The sequence below is a fragment of the Kryptolebias marmoratus genome, linkage group LG11 (genome assembly GCF_001649575.2).
Source record: "Kryptolebias marmoratus isolate JLee-2015 linkage group LG11, ASM164957v2, whole genome shotgun sequence".
Lineage (NCBI taxonomy): Eukaryota > Metazoa > Chordata > Actinopteri > Cyprinodontiformes > Rivulidae > Kryptolebias > Kryptolebias marmoratus.
Genome location: NC_051440.1, coordinates 8986711 through 9005881, shown reverse-complemented (window position 1 = coordinate 9005881; position 19171 = coordinate 8986711). Strand labels below are relative to the sequence as shown.

Sequence of the window (19171 nt, the reverse complement as noted above, 5' to 3'; positions counted from 1 at the left end):
ACTGAGTTGGGGGGGCATAGCCAACATCAGCTTATTTGCATAAAAGTGACGTAGCCCTAAAACCGCTCATTCTGAAATGAGCTCAAAACAGGCAGAACTGATCAGGTGAAATCTCAATATCTGAGGATGATTTTGTGTATTAGATGTAAAGAACATGTTTTGTATAGCCTATCCTGACTTCTTCAGGGAAGCATAATAGGTCCCCTTTAACATAAACCAAATTCAAAACAGCCACAGTTCAGTTCCAAACTACCATTAGTATTGCTCTGAAGATATGTGGCACTTAGAAAATATATATCATGTATGTTCAAAAATACTTTTGCATAATCCTGATATTTCAAATAGGTGTAATCCTGTTTAATACCATTAAATAATTGTGTTAAAAATGTATTTTAAAGCAAAATTAAAAATGTATCTTACATAAGCTTAAGAAGTACAGAACTAGTTTGCAGCACTGATAAACAAACAGTTAAAGTATCTAAAAGTTTCAGACCAAACCAGGTCAGTGTTGCACAAGGGAAAAGAACACTATGGGCCCCACCCACCCCACTGCAAAAGACAACAACAACAACAAAATGAGATTCAGGAGAGTTGTTTGCTCTAGTGCGTCTAGACTCATTCATCCCCATGTACCTCTTTGCTCTGGGGTTGTGCCAAAGCAAAGCCTCATGGGAGAAATGATTGACACTTCCTAATCCTCATGGATACCAAAAAGCATGTCATTACCATGACATTTACACCCTCTTCTGGGATGTGAGATGAAGACTGTAAACAACAAAGGGGATCAACATCGGTGTAAACTCCAAAGATAAGAAATGTGAATGTTTAATGGGTGTATTTTGGGTCACACGTGTAGTTTAAATACCTTGTTCTGATTGTGCTGATTTAATAGAATTTGGATGGAGAGATATCTGTGCTCAGCCAACTGGGGTAGCCTACATTTCAAATTAGCCATATTTTGATTATCTTTTACACCAGAGGGATGGCTGGTGGGCATGCAGGGCTGCAGGAAATGTGTTGGAAAGTGGAGCACAACAGCTATCACCAAAGTAAACAGCTGATAATGGAGAAGAGGAGCAAAATAAGAACTTGTCTGTCAGGCTAAGCATTCCTCAAAAAAGTAAGTAGAGCATGCTAAAGAACCAGCCATTTCTTAGGATGTAGCAGTTTTAGGACTTAAATAACACCACAGAAACAGTTTATGAAGATGTGATAAGCAGTGGATAAACCTTAATATATCATGTTTAATTATATGTTAATATTATTCACCTTCATTCATATTTTTGACTGAGTGAGTAACAGTAACTGTAGTGTTTCTACCCTTCAATTAAATGTGTACAGAAGAAGTTTTAACAACCCTCTCTAATAAATCATTACAGCAGTAGATAATTGCTAGGGACCTTCATTTAATGAACATCACAACCGATTTATTCACTTGTGTCCCTTAATAAACAAGCATTAAACTTAACAGTGAGCAAATAAAGTTTGGCGAGAACTTGTATAACTTGGCCCAACTTCTAGTCCATGGCTTGACTTTTAATTGCACCATTGTTTCTTGACACAGAGTGCTGACCATTTTACAAGCCAGCACTGTTCCTCTTCTAGGGGTACAGTAACAACAACAAAAAAAAGTTTTTAAATCGGTGTGCTCTGGCACTTTGGGGTTGAGCAGTGCCAGTTAATCTCCCAGGTGGGATAAGCAACTATCTGCTGGATAACAGATCTATTTCCTCAATGGCTTTTCTCTGGAATCCGCTTTGTCTCTTTTACCAGAGCTGCTGCCCAACTTCTGTTGTTGTCCAAAAACAAACAAAAAAATCCCCCCCAACAAAACAATAGGAGTTAGAACTGCCTTATTAAGTAGAAAGAGGCGGCTCAGGTAATTAGAACCCTCCGCAGTTTTGGTTTCACACCCTCCAGTTTACTCAGAGCAGTTTGATACACTTTGGTCTAACCTGAAACTGATAGGCCTATTGTGGGAAAAACTGGGGCTGGACATTTTTTTCCTTGTCTGGCTGATGGCCAGTGGGGAAGGGGGGCATAGAAATTGTCTAAATCCAACTGTGGCAAGTGAGTAAAAAGTCTAAGAAAAGTGCATGCCAAAGAAAGTGAGAAATTGCTGGGACTAAGTGTGGGAATAGACCATCTTAAAAAATACAGAGAGAAAAAAAGATTTAAAAAACACACACACACACACACACAAACATAAAATAAAATATTAAAGAACATTCCAAAATAGCATAAATAATATGACTGGTAATCAAAAGAGTAACAAGGGTGTGAGGATGTTTTATTGCACAAAAAAAGCAGAGGAACAGGAGAAAACTGGGCAAAGGAATGGGAGGATAAGTAAAAAATAAAATGACCTTGCGTTCTACTCACTAGGGAAAGGCAGACAGGGGTGCAGCGAGCGTCTTGGCTGTTGGAGTGGAACAGAGAAGGGTGCAGCAGCGGCTGCACAGTGGGTGCTCACTGGACACTTCAATCACAGGTAGCCAAAGCCCTGGGTGAACTTGGCCAATTAGCCGCACACTGCCGCTGACCCCCAGCTTCATTAAGGGCTTGGGCTCTGGAGAAGGAGAGAGAGGAGAAGATTAGATGGGGAGAGAGAAGACCGTCAGTACTGGCAAGGTTTGAGAAGACGCACACGTGCATGTTTCCACAGACACATATGCTAGAGGTGATGCTCAAGGTTACAGATAAACACAGTCAAGTGTGAGAACACACAAAACCCCACATGTACATACTGGCAAAACCACACTCCAACACCCCTGTGGATTTACACCTGCAGCAAAAGGTAGTGGTGATGAGTGTTGGAGCTACAGAGGCCAGAGGGCAAAGCTCTTGTGTTGCCCCCAACATGGCTGCAATGACAGCAACAGGTGTGGTGGCAGACATGCAATTACCAGGCTGAAAGTTCTTCTTTGTGACAGAAACAATAACAGATCAGAGGGAAGATTGGAACTAGAGGGGGCAAGATAAGGAACAAAATGGGAGGAGAATGAGAAATGAGAACGAGAGACACATACTACTAAAGGTTCCTAGAAGAGAGTGAGAAAGAAAGGAGGAAAAGGGATTTTCAGTCATGCTCATTTCATCAGCAATTTCACACTGACAGAGTGAGAAAAAATACAGACCAAAGGCCAACACACTCTTTACACTTCTGTTGTCCTGCAGTGGCAACAGGAATTCGCACATGGTGATGGTCTGAGGCGTCTTCACATACATGCACATACAACACTTCGACAAAGGGATAACATCTTGTGTCATGTCATACTGGGTGGGGCAGTTTGTGGTGCTTTGGGACAGGCAGTGCTCAACGAGCCCTGTCAGCAACAGTTTTATATATATATATATATATATATATATATATATGAGTGTTTTTCTCCATTACAAGAAGCTAAATCCACATGGGGCCTGGGCTTGCATCAGGTTTGCTATGGAAACCTCAGAGGTGCAGCAGAGTGGTAGTAGCTGCTTCATACGTGCTCTTCCTCGTTTTCAGTGCCCTCCCTCTCAGATTACAGATTTTCGATCTAGCTAAAGTAATGTTTGCGAGGTGGGCTGCCAGTATAGCAATAACTGCTGTCAGAAAGCCTGCATGCTTGGACGAAGCGGAGATACTGGACCTTTATTTAAAACAAGCCAAGGATAAAAGATCAATGGCCCAATTCAGGCAAAGAATTGGAGGGGAAAGTTCACAAACATGGTGGGAGATTATAAGGGGGAGAAGTATAAGTGGATGGGGAGGGGGTCTGAAGAGCGAAGATGCATCCAGCTCATCTGGGTGCTAGTGGCTTATTGATCGGAGGAGACACACAGCTCCTAGCCATTCATCACAGGCCACTCTCAGGTCCTTAGATAACTCCTATGATAGTGCCCTGCTGCTGAGCAGCTGCAACTGGCCACATCCATTATCCTTCAAAGCAAACCCTGAGAACAGGCATGGAAAGGGCTGCTGGGTGACATGGTAGAGGGAGGACTGGAATGGAAATGGAAAAGAAGCCTGCGGTTAAGAGCCTGTGGCTGAGGCTAGTGTGTACAAAAGGCAGGAGCCGGTGTTGAAGGGCTGGGGTTTTATGAAAAATGGTGCTCTGACAGCCACAAAAGAGATGAGAAACAGTCCGTTTGCACCAGCAGGAGAAAAAAAAATTTGATGGCCCTATTGTTTCCATTTCTTGGCCAAACAGTATTAGCAAAGCTGTTTTATAGCAGATAGCACACAAACCATCCAAGCGACAGGCAGCTCTGAAAACTGCTGAGTGGCTCTGTGTGTATGACTGAGTGTGAGTGTGTATCTGTGTGGATGTGTGTCTGCGTGTAAAGAGAATTCCCCAACTGGGCAGGTGGGGATCAGCCATAATGAGCCATGCAGGGAAAGAAGACAGAGAGGGAGAGCAAAATAAGAAAGAAGGGAGGAGGGCAGAAAGACTGAGTTAGAGTGATGGCGACAGGCTCAGAGCCAGAGGCACGGCCCCAAAAGAGCAATTACAGGAGCTCCAGAGAAGGTGTGGGCCTAGTCCCCAGGCATAGCTTCAAACAGCACAAAGCCCTGCCAGACATTTACTCACAAGGACACACAAGTACGCAAACATACACGCGTATATACACCCAGCAGCCTTGCAAGAAGAACTTCTGACGAGCAAAACACAGGAATGGACAAAATAGGGAATGAGCGAAAGGAAAAATGGAAAGGATGTAAGCATGAGGTGGGAGTATTTTTAAACTCAGCTCATCTCAGTCCAAAACATCAGCATGCTACGCCCCCCACACAATCTGTCTGCAACATTCTGTGCCGTTTAAAACCTGTTTCCTAACAGCACGAAAGGAAACAAAAGCCCAAACTCCATGGCTCTGGTCAGCATGTGCAAAACTTTCAAGTTCATTGTGCTTCGTGTGGTGAGAGCTAAACAATGCTGAACAGTCTGGACAGCCTCGCACCATGGTGCCTGTCACAAATATGAGTCTGGAATAGCTTCTGAAGGCAACCATTTTTGGCCTCCTGCACTTCACCACCTCCACTACTAAAGGAGAATGACAAAATGGGGAGAATAAGCATGAATGATGGGTGAAAAGAAAGAGAAGATGTGCAAACAGATATACGGTGGAAGGGAAATTAAATTAAGAGAAAAGTTCTTGCGCACTGGTATGCACCATTGATTTCCTATTCTCTTGGAAACCTTTAATGAGCTTAAATAGGAGCCTGGTTTGACACTGCCACAATGACTCGGAGAAGGCTCCCAGTGAGAGGAAATCGTTCAGAGGCTGTGACGACTACCAGAGGGTGGGGTGTGGGGGGTGGAGAAGTGAGAGAAGATGCAGGGAGGGAGTGAATGTTTTCATGCCAAAGTAGGAGACGTGAGGAAGACAGATGTTGGATTATGCTTGGGAAATGGTCCATGGCTAGCTTTACTTGCCTAGTTTTCAATGAGCAGGGAAAAATGAAGGATGAAGGAGATTATGGAAAGAGAGGCAGATGTTGGAGGAGGCTAAAAGGTGGTCTACATTCAGCTAAGCTGCCTAGTTATGTAGGTGCTTACTCACAACAGGCGCTCATTATAACCCAACAATATCCAAACTGATTGACAGTTACTGCTCTACTGCAGCGTTTCACCTCATTACTTCCTGGATGACCTCCCTTCGAGGCATTCAAGAGATGCAATTGCTTAGTGGCCATCTTGTTTTTCTACCCTCACTGCTCACTATTCTCCTTCTATCGGCAGGAGAACTGTTGTGACTTCTAAGAGCAAAGTCCGCAGGCGCTTCACTGCTCTCTGCCGCTGATGAGGGTCCCACTGGGAACCATCAGTAGCCGCTTTATGAAGCTGTCTGGCAGAGTGAATGTGCTCAGCGTCCCACCACCTTTTGCAGGCAATCATGATAATAAGAGAGTAGAGTCAGGCATGGCTGTATATCAGCACAACTGCAGGATGAATTCCTGTGTTTAACAACTTCCTAAATCCAAACTTCAAGGAAGATCATATTTATAGCCTAGAGATATTTTATAAAGGATAATATATACTAAGTAAGTAATATCAGAACATATTTTCAGTTTTGATCAGTGATTCAATGTACATTCAATGTAATGTGTAGACATATTATAATGTAATGCGTAGCCATATTTGCATACAAATCCAAGCATTTAGTGGTGGATTTTAAATTACAAAGCTTTATTTTGTTACACAGACCAAAGTGAGCTACCGGAGAGATAGAGGAATGGATGGATTGAGACAGAAAGAAAAATGAAAGTTGTCAAAGTAAAAGAACTACAGAAAATGTAAATGGGAGAATAATAGAATTAAACTTAGAACCTCTAGAATGTTATTTTCTGAATAAGAACTTCAGTGTTTGTCTCTTTTTCCTGTCCTCTCAAACTCCTGCTGGCCGAGGCAGATGACTGCTTATCCTGTGCCTGGTTCTGCTGGAGGTCTCTTCTTGTGAAAAGGGAGTCATTCCTTTCCACTGTCACCTCTGTGTTGTACAGATTGGGGGTTGTGACAAAGTAAAGATTTAACACAATTTGCCGGCTTCCTCAGACAGATAACCTTTACTAATATGCATTTCATAATGTTCTGTGTGTGAATGCACTGTATCATGACAGTAACTGAACTGGCTGTAAATGGGTATGAATATGGATCCGAATTTATGACTTGGACTTTATTTATTCCTTCTTTTATATAGTGCCCTTAGGTGACTTTTCTTGTGAATTGGTGTAATATAAAAAAACTGACATGAGTTTTTATAATGCCAAAGTTTATGTGATAAAAGAAAAAAAAGAGAGAGGGAAAAAAAAAAAAAAAAAGAGTTCTTTCAGTTATTGACCCATTTTTCCCCTCACTACAAAGTTTGGCTCAAGAGCTTGTACAACAGCTGATTTGTACCACCTCCAGGTATCTGTCCAGGCATATGCACAGTAAGCAGCAGTGTTGTGAATGTGGGGGTTTTACACAACTGGCAGCATTGCTGAGACCATGTTTCACTGGGCCTCCGTGTGTGACTTGTAGCAAAAGTTATGCTGAGGAGTTGTTTTTTTTAAAGAAAATACACCTTAAGCTGAAACAATCACGCAATCCTCTGATGATTAATTATGGTGAAAGAAAAACAGCCCACATGGAAGTTCCCAGTTTCATTTTGAAAAGAAAACCAGCAGAGGCAGAAAAATGTGCACTCCTACACATCCATACCAAAAAAAGAACTGAAAGTGGTGAGCAGTATAAAAAAACACAACTTTAAGAAGACGTGCTGATGCCCTGAGGCTGCTTTGTTTCCATCTGTCACTTCCAACATTCTTACTTTCTTAACATTCTTAACATAGTGCCAGCATGACACAATCTTTCAGTAGGCAGTGCCTGTGTGCTCTGTAGGTCTTTAGGTCATCATCTATAGGAGACCTGGGCCCATTCTCCAAATCATTTACAATGGCCTAAATATAGATTGTGGAGAGAATGTCATTATAGAAACAGAAAGCTATATTTCATAACCACACTTCTGTCCCCTCAGTGAAATTGGCTCTCCAAAATATATTCCCTCTCACTCTTTTCCATCTCCCTTTATCTCTCTCTCTCATCTGGTAGAGAGGGTGATTTTGACAGCCTGACTGTCTCTCCTGATGCAATAACCACCGTCCATTTGTATCTGAGGAGGGTGCATTAACTAGACAGCGTAATCAGCCTGCACAGGAAAGGCAGCAAGCCTCACCAACTGACTGCTTTTTACCACTCTAGGCTATAACAGCTCGCCATTAGGCCACAATTAGTGCAGCTCGTTCGGGGAAAAATAACCCCTCCAAAGACCTTTGGGCAGCAGAGCGGACGCCAGAAGCAAGTCTTTCGTCCAAGTCCATTGTTGCTGTAAACACTCAGGAGAGATCATCTTATTTGTTCATATACTTGATGTTGATTCAAGGGGACTTTAAAGTAAAAGGACTTAAAAGGCACCACACAGGAATATGGGAGAATGCCCCCCAATCCCCAAATAATGGTAAACTGTGAGATTATCTAATTAAGGACTGTGATGGAATGGGCCAGACATTTCAGATGGTGCATAATTCATTTAAAAGGGCAGCAGGTAAAAATGAGATAAAACATTTGAAGTGTTGCCCTGTAATAAGTGTGTGTTTTTGCCAAAGTAGGAAGGTACATTTTGTTGGACAGCTCAGTGCTGAATGTTGAACTGGAAGTTAATGTATTCAGCTAACAGAGGATACAGTTTCAAAATCCTGCAAAAGCCAAGTTTAGTACCCACAAACATGCTCTATCCCCTTGGGGGGTTAGAAACAATAAAGGGAGAATACATGTCCCTGTGGTCATTTGTGGCACGCTGGCAGTGAGCAGACAGATAAGAGTTTGGATCGGTGGCAGCTGACACACTGTGATTATCTCCGGCTGCTGGAATTGACCATCCATCAATCCAGATGACCACGAGGACTGAGGATAACTGACTCAATTGTTGTCTGAAACAAGATTTTTATGATTTATTGACCTGGGGGAAAATAAGAAAAAAAATTGTTAAGCGTTTCATATGTGTTGTCATACTTCTAAATATTGCAGCCTGAACTTTTTAAAAAAATACTCAGAGCATTTTGCCTCTCAGAGGCTAAATCTGAGAGGACATATGTTCTCACATCAAGTGTCTTTCCACACATTTGAAAATACCACCTTACTTTCAAGGGCTCCCTCTCAATTCTCAATCTGCCTTCCTGGCTCCGTTTGCCTACCTCATGCTGCATGTTCTGGACCTGAAACCAGGTCCACAGTCCAGAGTGAGCCACAGGAGAGCAGGAGGAATGGTGGGATTGAGGAAAGAGAGAGATAAAGACCAAGGTTGTCAAGAAGCAAATTCTTTCTGCCGAGTGCCATCTGGAAATGGAAAGGTAGATAAACAATGACGTGAGCTGCATACCATCTCTATCCCAAAGCCGGTACAGACACACATTCACCATAATGCAGGAGCACTGTTGCCACCGATCTTGTGCCGCGTGCCAAGCATTGTCAGGGATTGGGTCTTATCAATCGTTGGCCAGATACTGAGCAGAAGCAAGAGGCAAACAAAGGGAAGGGGAGAGAACAAAAATGGAGGAGAGCTGTAAACGACAATGAAAACACAAATGAGAAGATGGCTGTGAGCCACCCGTTCACGGGGCCTGGACCGGCTCCATTTAATCTGGTCAAGTCTGCCCCAAAAATCAAAGCATTCTCCCCCAGTGAGCTGAATTATACAGCCAATCCCACCCAAAAAAGGAAGTTGCTCTGGAACTGAATGAGACAATATGGGGCTGCCCGGCATTGTGTAGGAACACAGAATATTACGGCTGGGAACCTCTGCTTTATTTGAAAAAAGTGCATTTGCATTCAGTCAACTTCCAAGAGGAGCTTGTGGCCAACGTGAGATATGCTCCTACTTCTTTTGAATTTCTCACATTTTTCAGGTCCCTCTGGCATGCAGTATATTACAGTAAAGGAGGATTTTTTTTTTTTATTGTTCCTTATGGGAAACTTGTCCTTGCAGTAAGTCAGAGATAATAACAGAAACAATATACATACGCTACAAAAGAAAAGAAGTTTAAGACTGATCAGGAGCAACAGCTGTAGAAGCAGCTGCTGGGAGGTTCCCTGTGGGCACAGCACCTCTTGGGACCACTGAAAACGTGCTTAGCTAGACTTGAGTAAGATTTAAGCAAAAAAAAAAAAAAAAGAGAAAAAAAAGTCAGAGACCACAGTGGGGATAATACAAAAGGAGAAGGACAAACTGAAGAGACTTTGACAGCTATCCCTCAGGCAGCAAGAGGAGCTGCACCTGTGTGCACTCATCTCTGTTCAGTTTAGTTTCTGTTTCTCCAGACTCCCCACCCGCTCAAACACGCACACACTAGCACGAGTCCGCTCAGTTCTGTTGGCACCAGGAGAAGAACGAGAGAGAGAGATCAGGTGGCTGGGGCTTGCAGGCAGAAGAAGACCTGGGAGGGGGGGCTGACAAATGAATCATGTCAGGAAACATTCACGGAGGTGAAAAGATGGAAGAGAGGAAGAAGCAGAAGTTAAGGAAGGAAAGGGTTAGTGTCAGCTCATGAACAAATATTCCCAACACTGATTAGAAACCTTTGTAGTCAATAGAGACAGCAACAGATGAGTGGATCTGTTTATTCCAGGACACAACAAAACATACTCTCCATTCCTTTGAGAGTGGGACTCTCACAGTGATCACTGATCAAATTAAAGACCGAGCATTCTTTGAAGGACTGGATTATCGCCCACTGCATTTCATGACAAAGTTTGACCCACATCTTGTGAGGTATGTTCATGCGCAGAGTATCTGTTGAAAATGCCTTTCAGCTACTACCACATAAACTTTATCTCATTGTCTGTAATTTTGAGTAAGTTAGCCGATTTTGTATTGGCAAAGGGAGATTGGCTTTGGCAGCTATTTTGAATTAATTTGACTTTAAATGTCAGTCAGTTGTTGAAGTACAGCCAATTATTACTTTCTGAGAGTTTCATTAATATCAGTCGAGGGGTTCATGAAATATTTTGCTAACAGAAAAACAATGGTAACACCGATAGTTTAGTTTAAGGCAAATATCTTGCCTAAAACCTTTTCAGGATGACCTTCAGCTACTACCACACCAAAGTTGACCTCAATATCCATAGAACTGGCTAAATTACAGCCATTTTTTGTGTTTGCTAAAGTCAGCTAGTTGTGGGGGTCATTTTAAATGGGACTGACTCCAGAAATTAATAAGGGGTAGATGTTCATCCAGTTATTACGTTCTAAGAGCTTCATTCAAAGTTGTCTGCTGGCACATAAAATATTTTGCGAACAGTAAAGACAAATGAACTTTTACTACATGCACACGTAAAAAAACATCACAGCTCCACCTTTGCATTCGTCAGCAGTCATCAAAAAGTTAATGAGCAGGGTAAGACAAAAGAAGAACCCTGGAGGAACTCAAGAGCCACAGAATATGGGTCAGACACTTATATATTATTTGACTGATGGTGAAAAAAAGAGTGAGAAGAGAGTAAAAGGAGAAAGAACGAAGGGAAGCGGGCTGAAAGAGAGCCAAATATGCACAGCAGAGATGAACTATGTTTCAACTTGCCTCTTAATGGAGGGGAGACAGGAACTTCTTTGCAGTCAGCTTGAGAAAATAAAAAGAGCACAACCACTTTAAAGGGATTTTGCCAAATGAACACACAATCCCTCAGCTGTATTCAGACCTTGATAAATGCCCACCGTCTTGGCTGTTATTAAACACAAGAGAGACTGGTGTGTTCTTCTGCCAGCCAAAACTAATTAAACCCAGGCAGATGTGTCTGGACAGTGGTGCACCACACACACACACACAAACCGTTTCACACTTGTATGCATGCTTGCACACACACAAACACAGCCTTTAGATGGGCTGTTAACCCTGTCCATAGAGTAATCAGACCAAGCTAATGAGCCATCACCCAGCTAACTAGACCAGGTGAACATAAATCAACAGCACCTCAGCTTCAGTTTCTAGCATTGCAGTGTTTGACTCAAGTTTTTGTCAGCCTATAGCTGTGGAAAGAGAAAAACACCTTTCCCCGGATGCCTTATTATTCTCACCAAAACCAGAAAACACTTTCCCCCCTTTTTTTTGTATTGTCTACTTTTTTTTGCTGCAGGTGATGATGAGAGTTAGAGCTAACAGCAACCAATTAATCTTTCAAGGTGCACGTGTTCTAGCTTTTGTTAGGACTGCATCGTGAGCTGTATGAGAGTGCAGCTGTACAATAAAGGGCTGGTGACGCTTTCATCCTCCTCCTCACTTTTCATTCTCATACTTTGTGAGCAAACAGCTGGGACATTTATTTAAAAAAAAAAAAAAAAAAAGCTATCATTACACCAGCCTACAGGCATGAGAGCTGAACTCCCAAAATTGCTGATGGAAGCCCTGCAAGCCGACTCAGAGCTGGAGATGAGATTGCACAGGGGATATATTTTAGGATGGGTGTGTGATGGGGAGGGGTGGTGCTTTTAGATGATAATCACACAAAGCTAAACACATCTATGCACACAAACCCATACGGAAAGGCAGGACTTGAAGTAATCCAAGTCTCTGAGTTTCATCTTCATTTAGACTGTCGGTCAAATCTCGTCTTAATCAAAACTATGTTGGGTCACATAAATGAGCAGGTTTCTTACAGCTTCTTGAGATACACAGACACACAGTCGTGAGTGATCACCCATCTGGTGCAGCCATTCCCAGTTTTGGATGAAAAAGCACTTGTGCCCACAAATGTAGGCTAATGCCCTTCTCGACAAAAGGATCAGGCTGCATTACAACCAAATAGACAGGTCTAGGGATGGGGAGGGGCGGCTTATGACCTGGATGAGACGAGCATGGACAGGGGAGGAAGCAAGTGACATCACAGATAAGGTTGATGTACTTAGGCTAGCTGCTAGTGGCTACACGGAGCTGACAACTCTGTACGTGCACTTGATTTCAATAGCCGCTCAAAGAGTCAAGGGCAGCGAGAGGGCAACACCAAAACAACAAGTGAAACCATTTCAATGTGACTAGACTAGATTGTGAAGTGAAAAATCCACTGTGGCTTCCCCACAGGGCTTTCCTAACACCCAGTCGTCGCTAAATATTAGTGTGTTGGCAGTGGCAGGTGCTAGCCATCCACTTTTAGAGCTTATCCTCAAAATGCCCCAACCACTGCGGATAGCCGTTTCCCCAGCAGAGGGAGGCTGCTGACTGGCGTGATCCAGGTAAGACACCTGGATGCGAGAGGGACCTGATGCAAAACTAAAGTCCAAAGCCAGGTTCAGAATACGAGATGAGGTTGGATCAGATCCAGGAGCCATTAACAAGCAGTGTGTCTGACACGACGAGCAGAACACAACATTTTCAAAGGCATAGAAGGGCTTAAAGAGTGCAGTGGTGAGGCGGGCTAGGCAGCTGTTTCATTCAGACCTTCTGATAACAACCCCCTGTCCAGATTGTCGACTGCAAGGCAGCACGAATACAAATCATTTCTTTGATGGTCTACACTAAGCTAAGCAAAAACTAGTGAACTGGCATTCTCTTGGTAATTTCTTAGGTGATCAAGCCTCTTGCGGATCAGTGTGTGCAGCTGGAAAGAATTTCAATGTACGAGTGTGCATTCAAATTGGATTAATGTGCATTCCAACAAAAGAGCATATGATAGTACGGTTAATAAGCGGAACACTTCCAGCCATCAGGAGCCAGCAGTATGAACAGACAAAGATCTAGCTAATGGCCTAAGCCATATCATTAACCATACAGACTTTTGCAGATGCAGAATTGCACACTGCTTCCAAAGACGGGGAAGCAGCAACACTTTCATTACTTCCAAGATAACATCCAAAGAGTACTTTGAATGGGACGAGCTTTTGCTTTAAACTCCCATTGTGAGTAAGCAGAGGATTGGCACATCAATTATGACTTTGGCTAAAAAAAAGATTGCGGTACTTTAATTTTCATTCTCAACTTTCTGCTTGAATACAGCTACCAAACAAAGCTTATCAGCAATGTTATGAACAGATGGAGGAACAGGCACATAACCCCAATAACAGAAACTTTATTTCATTTTTGATATTGCAAAAAATCTTGGCATGGTGACTCACATTTCAATTATAAATTAGTAGAACAAACAAGTGATTTAAAAACACTGCTGAGAAACCATCTGGCTTTGAGAGCTGATTGACTTTAACAATCAGTTACAGATACAAGTAGACTCTGCTGTGCTGGCTCACCTATCGCACACTGACCATTGCAATCACCAAAAACAACAAGCCCTTACATCTGTGACTCTGGCTCAGTCCCATTAAAAACCCATCACACCCCACTACAGCCACGCTACGCTTACTGCTCACAAAACCCATTGCTATAATTGGTTCCACTGCACCTTCACCAAATCTGAATGGGCCAAGCAGCAAATGCAAACTACTCTGTAAAAACTGGAAAAGAATCATATCCTAGTTATGTCTCAGACATAGGAAGACATTTAATAGCATAGGAAATCATTGTCAAACATGAGGGGAAAAAAGTCAAAACAGAGGGATTATTTTAGACAGAAAAGAAAGAAATAAGGTCTAAAACAGAAAAAAAAGAGATGAGGTGAAACCAAACAACGTTCATTACACACAATGGAAGACTAGATGTGATGACAGGGTGAATGCGGGCTGATGGCATGCTTCAAGATAAGAAAACACATTTCATCAAACCACATAAACAGACAGAGAGAAGTGTGGTTGTAAAGCAGATCTGTTGTTTCAACATGACCACAGTGAGGTCCACAACCGTGTCATTACAGCAGCCAGAGAAGAGGAACACCAGAACCTGGTATTTCCAGAAAAGCCAGACAGTTAGGAGAGTGTTTGTGTGAGGATGTTTGACAGAGAGAAAAAGATAAATAGACAGCAAGGGGAAAAAGTTTGAATTGAATGTGTATAAAGAGTGGAGGTGATTGTGCTTAGGCAAGGCTGAGCTGCACTTTGAGCCAGTATCTTAGAGATGTTTGTAATTCCAGAATGACAAGCGTGTCTGGACAGAGAAAATGCTAGTAAGCCCCTGCGGCTCACAGAGTAATGCCACACTTTCTTCGTGGGCAGGACTGGAACTTGTGCAAGAAGGAAGGAGGGGAAAAAAGTTATTTATGAGCAAAAACAAATTACTAATTAACAGCAGCAAGAGACAATGAAAACTCACAATCATTCATAATTGCTTGTTGGTGTGACAAGAATGCAGATAAAGTAACACTATAATTGATATTCTGAACCAACTTTTGTTAATTAAAGCACTGATGATTCTGCTAAACTGACAACGACAACCAGAGACACAGCACTGCCCTTTAGAATTCACATTTGTGCAAAGATAAACTAAATTCCTTTAAGGCCATCATTTTTGACAGCAAACTTTTGTCCGGGGAATCAGGACGTCCACCGATATGTAAACAAAAATAAAAATTGAACTGATAATTTCATACTAGTCAATCCCCAAACCAAGCACTTCAATTTGTTTTCTCCAAAGATGTCAAGTTTTATTAACTAAGTCTGAGAGGTAGTGGAAGTGGTGAAACATTCCTTTTCTACTCATGGGAGGATACTGGTGCCAAATTCTTTCACCAAGATATATTTATTAAAAAGAAAATCCCCACATAATTTATTAATACCTAAAAGAATCCATGAAAATAATCTAAATCTTCATGTAGGAAAGTTTTGAGTTGAAGAGTTTGTGAATTAAGGGGGAGGTTGGACACTGAACAAAAGGGCCTCTCAGAGCTGGTTCTGTGCTTATAAGGGAGGCGGCTGAGGACAGCACCCTTAATGGAAGTGACAGTCAGCAGATACGCACCAGTCCGCAATCGCTCCAACCACCTCCTCTGGCGGCCCGGAAAAGAAAAAGAAAACCCCACACACCCCCATCCCATCTAATGATTATATACAATACGCCCCACCATACTGAGAGACAGGGGATGGGGACGTGAGGATGGGCGGGGGAGTGGAGTAGAGGGAGTGAATAGACAGAGTGTTGCCAGGGCCTACTTATAGATAGTGTGGTTATCAGTGAGAGAGGGAGGAAGAGAAACAAAAAGGAAGTTTACTGGCATTGTTTTATCTGGAAGGGCATTAAACTGAGATGCACACAGAGGATGAGACTGCCAGAGTAGAGAAAAAGGCTATTCAGAGCATAGGTAAGGGAGAAACTGTCTAAAGTCAGGTATCCTTCATGTGTGTCTTGTGTCTCCAACTCAGCTACACACACACACACACACACACACACACAGATCAACTAACACATTGTCCTTGACTCAAAGTCATTCCTGGTACATGGTCAATGGCTTTGATAGGAGTCTAGGGCCTGGAACGAGTTGCCAACAACCCAGAAATCTCTTCGACGGGCTATTGGAGCAGCTTGATATGCAGAAAGAGAAGCTGTCACTGAAATAGAAACTGAATGAGGACTTTGATAAAACACTATAAGAGGGATAAAACCAGACCTAGAAGTAGGAAACCCATTAGGCAGAGGCAGAAATTGGGAAAGATAGAGGGGACCTGGCTATGACAGCTGGGGGTAAATCTGTAACCCTGTGTGACGTCCTTGACCCCGTCAGAAGAGACCGAAGCCTGCGGTGAGAAAGATTGTTGGCCACATCACCCACCAGGTGTGGGCTGGAGAGGGATGAGAGGCATGTCGATGAGGGCGTCCCCCCACTCCCTGACACTGCCAGGCACAAGCAGACAGGCAGCTCACTGGAACCGACTAATCAGAGAACTTAGCCGCTGACCTCTCCACAGGCCTTATACCTTTTAATGAGATCCATGCCTTTGATTCATCTAGGTGCTCAGAGGGAGAGGCAGATAATGCATAAGCTACACAAGCAACTTTTACCAATTGTAGATGGACACTTTCATGTGCAAACAGCCATGGAGAGACAAAGACACAAAAGAGATGAATACAGCCGAAACAACGAAGACTTTGTAAACCAAAGTGGCTAAGGGCTCTCATACACAAACACACAAGTACAAGGGGAAGTATATAGACAATGATGGACTTTGGAACATCCGCCGCCTGCGAACTAACTGAAGCCAACTAATCAACAGACACAAGGACAGAAAAAAAAAAAAAACACAGACACAAGCTGTGCACAGCTCAAGGAGACAACTCCCACCTTGTTAAGAGAAGGCCAAAAGAGGTGCGGGTGAGATTGGATCCAGACATGCTTGCTCACAGATAGAATTGAATTATTGATCAGCCAACAGATTGTGCTATGAGAAATTCATGGGTCCACACCTTGGTTGCCCAGCTCCCTCAGGCTGTAAACTGTGTCTGGAATCTCTATCCATGTATATACTCTGAATATTTGGACATGTGACCATGTGCACAAGAAGCCTGGGGAAGCAGACAGAGGTGGTCAATGTCCAAAATAATTTTCTGTGGGCAGTGTGAGCTCATGCTTTGACAACTTAGAGCAAACCGTGAATCAATCAGGCTGACTGGGGTGATGCATACAGAAGGAAGGCCTCAGCCTCCCTGCATTTTAACTGAGAGCTTTAACTGCTCAAACACTGAGTGGCTTTTTCATTGGCACTCAGGCAACAGCACAATCCTCAGCTCTTAATACCACCAGTGGAAATAGAGGAAATGGGATTTTTATTCGTCTGAGCTTCACTGGAGGTCCGTGTGACTGCTGATAATGCAATAAAACACCAAATGCAACTTGCTGTGTACTCTAGTATTCACAGCAACCCCAGCCAACATGACATTGGATTAATGGTAGAACTGCACTTTGTCACAAGGCTGTCACATCTATAGGTCCACCCTAACCAAGAAACATTTCAACATTTCATGAATTCTGGACTGCCGGAAGCGTATCATGTGGGGTGTTGAAATAGTGAAGACATGTGACCATCACTGTCTTGAAACCCTACCACACTGATGAGAAAAACAAAACAAAACACAACTTCATGGAGCTCAAACAGAATAAATGTTCAAACTTGTTATATTTTAGACAGTGTAGAGACACATGACATATTTTTTACTTTAATCCAGACTAAATCAGATTTACTCTACTTAAATAAAAACACACTGTAATGCTTGGAATTAGACAATATTTAATAATCCCACTGGTTTTCAGTGATTAGGGCTTGTTTTACTTAGGTCTTTTGTGGAGAACAGATGTGTGGTTTTAGCACACCGCTCAAGGGGGATAATGTTTTGTTTTCATGTCAGAAGGTGCATAGGCGCTCAGAAACCCAGCGGGAATGAGATGCGACTTCGTTTTTCCATTACCCAAAGAGGCAACCAACTCTGTATTACTAATTGAATGACAGACACAGAGGAATGCGTGATGAATTCCTGACAGCAGACAAAAGCAGGGACTGGAAGTGAAACAGAACAGAACCTGGTTAAAAATAAAAAAGCACTGGCTAAGAGAGAAGCACAGACATGTCAGTGTAAGTGTTTGTTGATCTCAACAGGAACAGCTACAAAGAGATCTTAATGGAGGTCTGGAGTGGTGGATAAATGGCTGCTGAGGGTTGGTCACACCACCAATCGGCACTAGTAAACAAGTAAACAAGCTACAGTGCACATGCTCTCCTGCATCCCACTTTGCTTCAGTCTGTCATTAGACAGCCTCACACTCCATACTTCTCCATATCCATTTGAAAGAGGATGAGGATAGATAGTGGGAAAATGTCTCCTGGTGAGACTTGTGTGTGATTTGGGGATCCAATTTGGCAGAATGTGTTCTGTAAACAGAATAACAGCAGTTTGTTTTCAACGAACAAACTAGAGAGAAGCATTAGGCTGTTAGCTGTGTGACAAAGAAAGAGGGAAAGTCCTAGTAAAAAAGGTTCTGTAACCCCAGCAGCTGATCTACTACAGCTAATGATTGTAATTAAAGAGTCTAGTTTCAGAAGAGGGAAGTGACGTGGGCTCAGCTCCGACAAGACGTAGAACAGACGTAGTCACACTAGACACGAAACGACCACAGGGCTGAATTTAAAAACTGGCAGGAAAACATATCCAAGGCTAAGTTGTCGGCTAGCATGTGTTATGAGAGCTTGTAAATATTTAGGCATTCCTACAAGGACATGTGGCTGCAACTCTGATGTCATTTCTCCCAAGCCTATCATTTGCTTTCGTTAGAGGCTAAAAACTAAGTGTGGATCAACTGTAAACACGGATATATCAAAAGTGGAACAGTAGGAAACGGTGTGTAGCAGCACAAAATAAAACTTAACAGAAAAGGCCGTCTGAGTGACCATCACTCACCTGATCAGACGTATAGAAATTGTGAAAGGACAAACAAGAAAATGCAGATTTCACGTCTGCATAATTTGCAGACACCAGTAAAAACAAAACAAAAATAAAGATCCAACTTCCTTTTTTTTTAATGAAAAACATTGAAAGGGGAAACAATACTATGTAGCTCTGAGGCTGCCCAGATGAGTCAGTGAGGAATAATGCATGTCATCACCGCAGTGTGAATAGGAGAGTGAGGCTGGGGGGCAAGCGCAGACACCCAAGACATAGAGCTATGATGACACCCCCACAGATCTGCATTTCAGAAGACAGCTCTTCACCGCAGGCAGGTTCAAAGCACCAGGATTAATGTCCACGTAGACTACAGACACAATGAGTAAGAAGAGCAGACAAAGAATAGAG

The 19171-nt window shown here is 42.7% G+C and overlaps 1 protein-coding gene across 3 annotated transcripts in view; it reads right to left on the bottom strand.

The window, feature by feature from the left end:
- plxnb2b (plexin b2b) overlaps positions 1-19171 on the bottom strand; it is a 133135-nt gene that overhangs the window by 107059 nt on the left and 6905 nt on the right. For all 3 annotated transcript variants that reach the window (XM_017434762.3, XM_017434766.3, XM_017434763.3), the window contains exon 2: positions 2383-2569. The gene's annotated coding sequence lies outside the window, so the exon portion shown is untranslated. The remainder of the gene's footprint in view (positions 1-2382; positions 2570-19171) is intronic.